Source organism: Watersipora subatra, chromosome 1, assembly GCF_963576615.1.
Source record: "Watersipora subatra chromosome 1, tzWatSuba1.1, whole genome shotgun sequence".
In the NCBI taxonomy this organism is placed as follows: Eukaryota; Metazoa; Bryozoa; class Gymnolaemata; order Cheilostomatida; family Watersiporidae; genus Watersipora; species Watersipora subatra.
Window position 1 is genome coordinate 19,589,934 of NC_088708.1, and position 9,971 is coordinate 19,599,904.

Here is a 9,971-nt window from a genome sequence, read left to right on the forward strand (position 1 = left end):
TGACTCTTTTACTGAGTTGTGTATTTCAAGATCAAATTTGTGTATCGCATGAAGATTGCTACTGTTAATAGCAATTCATGGATTCTGGTGCATGGTTGGTATAGCTATCATGTGTTTGTGTTCAACAGTGCACCTCTCAGAAGCTTGTTAGGTTGGGTCTATTTTCAAGACACGCTTTGCATGGTTTGTAGTTAGAACATGTGTTTGAAAGCCTGTAGGTCTGAGTAAGGTCATCAACCATGGAGAAAGTACGGATTGGATAATCACTATGTCCGTTTACCAACCTTCCAAAAAACCCAGAAATGCTGCTCAACACTTCAAAGGCCCATGTTATGATATAATCGTGCAATTACCTGTATGTTTATCTTTTGTTTTAAAAATGTGAAAATATCTTTGCTGGTGCCGGAAAAGAGATGGGCACAAGTTCATCCTACTCAAAAATAAAAGCCAAATAAACATATGCCTGCACTGGCTGTTCACAGTTACAAGCCATTTACAATTTTTCTAGCTAAAATGAACCCCAAAAAATAATACAGAAACTACTGCTAAAATTGATTTGGTATGATAAGCAATGATTCTCAGCATATATAAAATCAACTAAAATAATCCCTCATTGTTAGATTATTGCCAGCAAACTTTACATTTGATTATTTGGTTTAAGCTAAGACTGTTTCTGTCAACAAATCGCTAAATCCCAATTGCTGAGAGCTAGTAATTGTTGCAAGATGGATAATGTTACCAGCCAGGATATGTGGCACAGCTACAATATCTATTTTACTCTTGTCATACCGGCCCAGCTTGCAAGCTGTCATAATATGGTAGACGATTATGAAATTATGCGAAAATTACAAATTGATGTAAAAGTAGCCAAACCAAAAGGTAAAAAGTCTGGTCAAACTCAACGATGCTACCGAGTCACCTTTTATTTAACATCTGATCTATCGTGCAAACCTGCCCAAGTAGTTTTAGTATTCACTAGCAATAGGAATACAAAATTTCAAAAAACCAAGTCAAGTGTTACCAAATTTGCAATCGGAATCACTGATTGTGATTCAACATACATTTGTTTCAAGTTCATGTCGATGAATAAACATTGCTCAGTCACAAGGTGCGTTTATAAAACTACAAAGAAATAGCAGGAAGCAATAGAGCTAGTTGGCTATTCCTATCGTTTCTAAACTGGCTGATGCTAAAGTGGTTCCATAGATCTCAACTATGAAAATAAAGTTAGATGTACCCTTCTTGTTATATAGCGTTTTCTTTAATCAGTAATTATACGATGGATTGCGACGAATTGCATAGCATTGAAAATATGATGCGCTTCATTCATAATTTGAGCGCTACATAGTATATATACAAATTTACATAATATTTTACACCGAAGATAACAGAAGTTCCCTTCAGGCCGTCTTTTCGAGTGGTGCATAATTCAAAAGCTTTTCAATAAGATCAACATGGGAGAGAAGCATTCTTCTGCAGCAATACCTCTTCAGACCCAAACAATCCAAAGCATCTCTAAAAGACAAACAGAAATTTTAGAGCATGATATAAAGCTGGATCAGATACACAAAACTGCTACAACAACCGCATAATTGCAAAACATCTGCAGTTGCCACATAAACTGGGCTACCAATAACACAACTTCAAGCAATGAGCGTGTTGGGTTAAAATGTTGCTTTGGTATATGTCTGACAGTATGTGCTCACCCCTCCGTGTACTCGGCCTGTAGCAAATTCAAGTATGCTTCCCATTTGTTTCCAAGCACTTTGCCACAGGTGAAACATCTCACAGGTATAATCATGGTGGCAATAAGTTACAACCGCAGGAGAGCTCAGATATCCTTGTCCAATACCAGAAAGGAATAGCTCTAAAGTGATCAAATACTACCTCTGAACACTTCTGGAAAAATAAAAACAAGCTAGGAAATGGCATCGAAAATGCTAGTTCCTCAGTTGACACTTTGTAGGCTGACACCTCAACGTGACCTTCAAGTGATGATAATATAGTGGAAGTCTGAATTTTTTAACTTCTTAAATCTGACGAGAAGGACAAATGACAAAGATTGTTCAACATAATGTGCTATAGATATGAATATGTTCATACTTAAAACTGTATTTCCAAAGACCATGCAATAATTATATAAAGTAGGTATATAAAAGCATGGGCAAAGGAAACAAGGAAAAAGCTGCACTTATGAAGAGGTAAGTTTTATAATTTTCATCCTAATCGGCCGCAAAACAAAGAAGAGGCTGATGATGATAAGGTCAACAAGTCTACACCAAAAGTTACTGCTGCTGACATGCGACGCAGCCTACAGTAGTTGCAACAAAGCAGTCAGATTTCGGCAAGAAGGGCACTTGAAAATCATAAGGCGTTCCCACCGAAGCAACAAAAACTGACAAGTGGTTGTAAATTAATTTAGAATTATTGTAATGATGCTTTAACGATTGCGAAATGAATGATTTTGTGTTGCTTTCATGCAAACGGATGAACATGCAATAAAACTGGTTTTTACATATTTTTACCGAAATCTGGCTACTATTGGCTATAGTGGCTGCCGGTTATAAGGATCATTTTGGCTGATCCCGAGGGGGCCACTATAAGCAGCCACCACTGTATTATAATTCGACACAAAGCTAAGTCAGATGACTTGGTTTGACTTCATGACTGTCTTGTAACTAAATTAGTTACAGTTAAATAATATCTAATATACTTCTATACATCGGATAGAAATAATGCATAGTATAGTTTTACATAGCTGCTGCTATGCATTAGAAATATAACTTATACAGCATTTACATATTCCAAAAAAGATTCTAGTAACTCTCAAGAAACTACTTGAATGTAACCCTGTAAGACTAATTGAATGAGTTTACAGAGGCATCTTGCACCCCATAGGGGCCAAGCAACAAGTCTACATTTCTGACCCCTAACGTGTTACAGTAAACCATCTTTGTGGTCTATATTTTGCCACGAGATAGTAAAAGTCATGAGTGCCTTAGCCAGAACTTTCATCAGCATGTAAAACTTGACAGTTTAACATATATATCTCTAGCACTAGTTGAATGCCCGGTGTTGCAAGTGTCACAAATGTTTTTGCACAGAAAATGTATTTTTTATCAACATACACATTTACCATTCTAAATTTTAATTGAAGGTGTTTGTTTATCTCTGTGTGTGCCATAAGTTTAATTATAATAATTTACGCTTTATACAGTGCACCCTCAGGATACGATTACCCTGTTACACCATTTTTTCGCCTTACAAAGCAGAACGTTATGATTTTTCCACCTCGTCGTATAAATCTTATTTCATCATACAAATTCAACAAAATTTTTGCCTGAGTTCCGATTTGGCAGTCGGTGTGCTTATTATGTATGTCGAAAAAACAATGACGCCGAAATGCTGTTTGCCAAAAACATTTTCAAAACGCTTGAAAGAGACATGATGACCGATTTCTCTCAGTTCAGCATTTCTTGTGAAAAACTAATATTTTCCCTCTGAAACCAGTAGCAAAGTTGGAGTTGCAATCCCTTCAAACAGAAAGTCAGTGGTCAGACAACTTTTCTTAACCTTCTAACAAAAATTCACTTCATTATGTATGAGGACAGCATCACTCGGGCTTTTTAGGCAAATTAGGCTGAAAAAGGTTTTAATGAGGTCAGCTAAAAACTATAGTGAAAACGAAGCCGAAAACTGATAGGTGATAAAATTTTAGTGATAAAAAGTTGAAGTTCGGTAAAATAATTGAAAATACATAATAAAACTTAGTTTTATATGTATGTATAGTAAGCTAAATTCATTGAAATTAAATTCAAAGTTTATGTTATACGTACGTCTCAAGGGTAAGAACTCCCATAGTTAGTACTGCACATAGTACATTGTATCGTTACATTTTAATGCAGATCATAATCAATAAATCCACTAAAGTTACTGTAAGTAACTATAGTTACCAAGGATAACATAGTATTTTGTTACTAATTTTTAATATTTTTAATATGTACTTATATAAAAATTTGATGATATTTACCAGGGATGCTTGCATTGTATAATTACTATGGTTTCTATTCCCTTCCAACAGATTAAAATTGCATTCCGAGGGTGCACTGTACATATATTTATAGCAGTTTGGGAAAGTCTGGACACATATTTTACTTTTAGTACACTGGCAAGTCTATGCGCCATTAAAGATTGACAGGTGTAGTAAGTATGTCCACAACTATCCCATAGTATGACAAGGTGCCCGCGTGGCGTAATAGTTGGCGGGCCTGTCGGCAAAACTGGCGAATCTGAGTTCATATTTAGTGCGAAGTAGTCTTTTTGTTCCTAACGATAGCAAGTGCTACAAACATGCGTATTTCATGGCTATAACTGGACATGCGACAGACCAGCAATCGAACACTTGGATTTATATACATGCATGTAGATGAATCAGTTTATATTGCTTTTATGAAATCGAATTGTTCACTAATAGTCTAATTGAACAAGTGTGTAATGGCTACTGCAATAATCTTTCAATAACTATTATAAACTGTAAATATAAAAACTGAAAAAATCTTTTTGAGAACAGGCAACAGAGAGACAAACCATGCCTATTTTACAGAAACCAAAAGCTAATGCTATTCTGAGGATTCAGAGCAGACAGATTCACCTTATTTATTGCATGTTTTAAGAAAGTTTAAGAAAAAAGCTATTGGAAAGACACTAGAAGCCACCAAGCTTCCAGTGTCTTAAAGATGTGGTTGCGTCAAAAAGGTTGATTTAATGAAATTAAGACCAATAAAAGGCTAATAAAGACCATAATAAATATACTAAAGGTAATAAATTTAATGCTCATAAATACATTTACTAATTAATAGAATTATAACTTTTAGCTATCACCAATCATCGTTTTATAATTTTTTATGGTTTCACCTAGCTATATTCGCTTCAAATTTTCTTTGGTAGTTTTAGCTAGTAAATTAGATTTATGATCCGACTTTAGACACTCACTTCTCACTTGTAGAAAGTGAGGAAAATTGATTGATCAATGCATATCTTTAACATCCAGAATCAAAGCTTCGAATCGTTGGCTTGGCGTACTTATGCTTTTGTTAAACAATTATTCATTTTTAAAATTACACTCGCAATTCATGTAACTCCCAATTTGAAAGCTTTCAGTAGATATGCATTAGAATGAAATCTATGAATGACATATATTTATTGCATTTGTTTTATTGATTATAGGATGTTTATGTAGTCCCACTGGCGAGCAGCTTTGTCAGCGTGGAAACTGCCATAAATGGGAAAAACAGACTTGAATGTGTGCTGCATAAACCATGATGTTTTGTTTGATTTTGCTACAGTAGATGAATTTGTCCTATTGTATGAGCTGAAGCTATGTGAGTGACCACAAATTTGATGGATATTTTAATAGAAGCTTTATGCCAAGATGAAAAATTTTTTGCTTGTAAAAATTATATAATAAAATAATATTGTTGAAGATAATGCAAAACATGATTTGCAGAACATATTGAATACATTATAGCCCTGTTAGCATCTGTGCTGAAATCTTCTCTGATAGATGGATTTATGAACTGTAATCAGAGCTGAATTGACAGATATTTTTGAATAGCTCGACTCAATTCCAACGGACCCAATACTAAATCAAAAAATTTTATGCTTCACCCTACCCTACTAAGTGAAAACAGGTGAGTTCACAAACTGCCAACCAAGTGCAATAATGGCTTTAGTAATCCTTTGGCAGAATCGGTGGGTTAATTGATTTCAACGAACTTGACGTTTTGCGCTCACTATTTTGGAAAACTCATAAAACCATTCGTTTTGTACTTGAATTAACTAATCGAATGGACCAGCAAAATTTTCTACAAATTGGTACTAATAATGACTAAATAACGTAGACTATACATGACTTTTTGGGATGCAGTTGGTTTCACTATATATTCGAACATATTATTTCCAAAGATGGCGGCTTGCCTATTTTATTTAGTAGCTAGTTTCTGGTGTGCGTGTAGCAACTGAGAACTTAGCTGATACAAAGGCGTGATGAAATAAGCTAACTCGACGACCTAATTACCGTAGACCGGTAGAATTGGTAGTCGGTACTCAAATGTTTACACAGCATTTAGAGGAAGTTAATATGAGAAGTTTATAATTTCCATTGCTTGAGGCATTTGAAACATTCATAATAATGTATCTGTAGCTGGATTTACAATTTTATTTTAGCCAACATGAGCAAATACAAAATAAAATATATGCCCATAGAGCCACGTGGGACTGGACTTTATCACATTAGCCGATATAAATACGAGAGATAGAGACAGGTTGTATCACACATTACATCATTTTGGGGAAGCCTGGGCATGTTTTTTTGGCGTGAGCATTTTTACGGGGATCAATTCTTTTTGATTTTAATCTTCAAATATCTTGACAATGAGATTGCTTAACACAACCAACAAAATACCAGCTGATCACTTTGAGCAGCCCTTGCACTTTACACTTGCTGGTAAATCTAACAGCTCTGTCTTAGCTTCTCTATCGCCTCATTGCTTTTCTTTTGGACCAAATTCCACACTGTATCAGCATATTCCAAGACTGGACAACATAGACTGGTACAAATCAGAAACCGAGCTTTCACAATGGCATCATGGAGAATGTAGTTGAGAGCTCCGAGTATCATTGTTGCTTTTTCTTGCTTTCGTAGCATGTTTTTCAAACTTTGAGCCACTGTCTGTAAATTATGATTTCTAGAAACTTGATTATGTTTGTTTACACTAGCATTACCATCCAACAGGTCGCTAAGTTTTTCTGGAAAGCTTCATTGTCAAAAGATATAACCTGACACATTGTTGTGTGTTCCTGGTTACAGACTGCTGAGGAAAGAAAAGCATCTATATTCCTTTGGAAAGCCAAGGTGTCATTGACATTGTTTCCTACCTGATAAATCAATGTGTCATCAGCGTATAGGCTCACTTTGAAATTAACTGTGGTTTGCAAATCGTTTTTGTAGATGAGAAACAATATAAGATCTAAAACTGATCCTTGTACTAGTACACTAGATGCTAACAGAAGCTGACTAGACTACTCACTACTTGGTAGCACTAATTTCTAATAAAATATTGAACTCAATTTATGAGCAAGGGGTCTATTTAAGGTGCCCGTTTGATTTATACACCAGGAGTTGATGTGGAACTTTGTTCTAAGTTTTCAAAGCATAAGATTAGTGTTGGAGTTGTGCTTTTAATTTTTGCAGCCTTAGCCAAATTATTATAAACAGGACACAAGTTGCGTCTCGCATGAGATTCCTCTTGAAGGCCTAGGCTAACCGCTATACAGGTACGAGACTTTCCGTTTTTAATTCACGCAGGGAAATACAATGTGTTTCACCATTCTGGCCTGCTAGTAAAAAGTATTGGCTGGTAGTTTTTGAAAACGTCGTGATTATTTCTTTCACTCCTTTTACGTAGGGGGTTACATACGCCACCTTCTAGGAAACCTGAAATATCAGTAGATGAGACAAAGATGTAGTAGAGCGATACGTCATCATATCTCGTATTACCTCGTAGTTGTCTTCACACTAGACCACTTGATGTGGAAGTGGTGTGCCTCATATGATTTAATTTATTTTGTCGATGGTTTTTAATTTTCAAGTAATTGAGTTTAATGATAGTCAGTAGTGCAAGCTCAACTTGCTATATAAGTTTATAGTTCTTTAGCTGAGTGGTTATGTGTAGGATCTTTAATGTCTCTTATGGTTCTAGGTAGAAAGCTGTTAAAGTATTAACTTTTAGTGCCATGTATGGATGATGGTTGTTCTTTACTGCTTGCTCGGGTTGGAATGTGAGGCTCGGATTGGTTAATAAGTTCGTCCTGTGCTTGAATATGCTTGTACAGTATGGGATCCGAGTGACAGACAGTACATAACTTGGAAATGGTTCAAAACCGAGCAACACGATTCATAGCCAATCTTAAAGGTAGAGATGTCAGCAACACCCGTGAAAAGCTAGGTTTACAATCGCTTGAATCCAGAAGAAGAAATCAGAGAATAGCTTTACTGATGAAGATTCAATCACATGAAAGTAAGCATGTGCTAGCTTCTGCTTATGATGAGCTTTCTACTGACAGAAATGGACTGCCATAATCACAGGAGCTGCTGCCCGGGGTGAACCTACATCAATACATGCCATGACTCACCTCTTTCATAACAGTTTTTTACCCAAAACCGTTAGAGACTTAAGACTTAAATCTCAGACTGAAACATAACTCAGCCTAATGCTGGACTCTAGGTGAACCAGAGTATTAACAAAATTTTTTACTTCTGAGGCACTTTCTCAAGGCCCCTGGGGCTAATTACAAGTGTACCATTACTATCGAGTAAGGTCGTATGAACTGTTCAGTGCTGAATGCCTCTTCACTGAGTATCCTCATTAAAAGTCGTAGTCTGATGTCACGACGTCTTTTTTGTAGTAGCTCAAGACCAAGATTTGCTTTCGCTTCACAAAAAAGTTCTCGTCCTTCGAGGTGGCTCATAAAATGTACAGCTTGGTTCTGAACAGCTTCTATATCTGCTACGTGTTTTTATCCAAGGAGCTTCACCATCTTGAGCTTTTGTATAAACTAGTACGATTAACGTACCAAATCAGATGTTTTATTGAGGTGCAGACAATTCACACGCAAAGAAAAAATAAATATGGAGCCGCAGTCAAAATGAATCCTAAAAAGATCAACGAACTGTCTAAAGGCCTGTCTGTACTTGCAGCCTATAGCTAATCTGAGAAAGCCATTTCAGCAAATACAACTGGCGAGAATAGATGACGTAATGAGATGATATGGATATATATGTAAAACAAAATATTTCCCAAATCTCGTATAATAATGAGACAAAACAACAAGGGATGCGCTACATGTCCACAATAGTTTTCAATAAAGTCGATGAAAATGAGTTAAGCGCACGTTTTCATTGAACCTAAGAGTTAATTTACATCACGGGCTAGCCGGGTCACGCAAGATTTTCGCCTCGCATAATTATACAAAACAAAAACAACAGGGTAGACACACTTTTCGCGGTCTTCCGCACGAATATTCAAAAATACTAACAGATGTCAATTATATCGGCCAAACACAACCTACTAATGGATGAGCAACCTATTAATGTATCCGAATACCTCATATAAAATAAGCCAACCATGTTACATAATAGTTAATACCCACTTTTTCTCTGGAAATATGCCTGCCCGCGGTTTTTGGCCAAGAATAACCAGGGCTCATTATAAACCAAAATGTCTTTCACGGGTTCCGGAGGTAGCCCGTTATTGGCATTATCGGGTGGGTCCATTGCTCCTGTACGGAAACATAAACTATTTTTAAGCCAATCAAATTCAACTGCGGTCAAAACATCAGAGTTTGCGGTAAATTCAAGCGGATAAGCATCTGGGTGTCGTATGGTTGTTGAACTGTGTTGTGATTGGCTTATATTGTAGCCTTCATTTGGGGCCGGGTCTTTATATGGACACCCGAACTTAGTTTACAGTACGGGCTACCTCCGGAACCCGTGAGAAACATTTTGGTGTATAATGAACCCTGGTTATTCTTGGCCAAAAACCGCGGGCAGGCATATTTCCAGAGAAAAAGTGGGTATTAACCATTATGTAACATGGTTGGCTTATTTTATATGAGGTATTCGGATATATTAATAGGTTGCTCATCCATTAGTAGGTTGTGTTTGGCCGATAGAATTGACATCTGTTAGTATTTTTGAATATTCGTGCGGAAGACCGCGAAAAGTGTGTCTACCCTGTTGTTTTTGTTTTGTATGTGCGTGGCGAAAATTATTGAGTGCGTGACCCGGCTAGCCCGTGATTTACATCTAGCTGTCTAGTGCAAGCTTTACTGAGAAAAGCATATTGAATAATTAAGAGCTCATGGCTTTTTATCACTCTCCATGATTAGACTATCTTTCAGCTAATAGAAAT

The 9,971-nt window shown here is 36.4% G+C and overlaps 1 long non-coding RNA gene across 1 annotated transcript; it reads right to left on the reverse strand.

Moving 5' to 3' along the window:
• Positions 1-908: 908 nt before the first annotated feature.
• Positions 909-1,847, reverse strand: LOC137395602 (uncharacterized). Its single transcript, XR_010978475.1, has 2 exons — positions 1,707-1,847; positions 909-1,515 (listed from the first exon to the last, which is right to left on the reverse strand). It is a non-coding gene; the product is annotated as an uncharacterized lncRNA (long non-coding RNA).
• Positions 1,848-9,971: the final 8,124 nt, after the last annotated feature.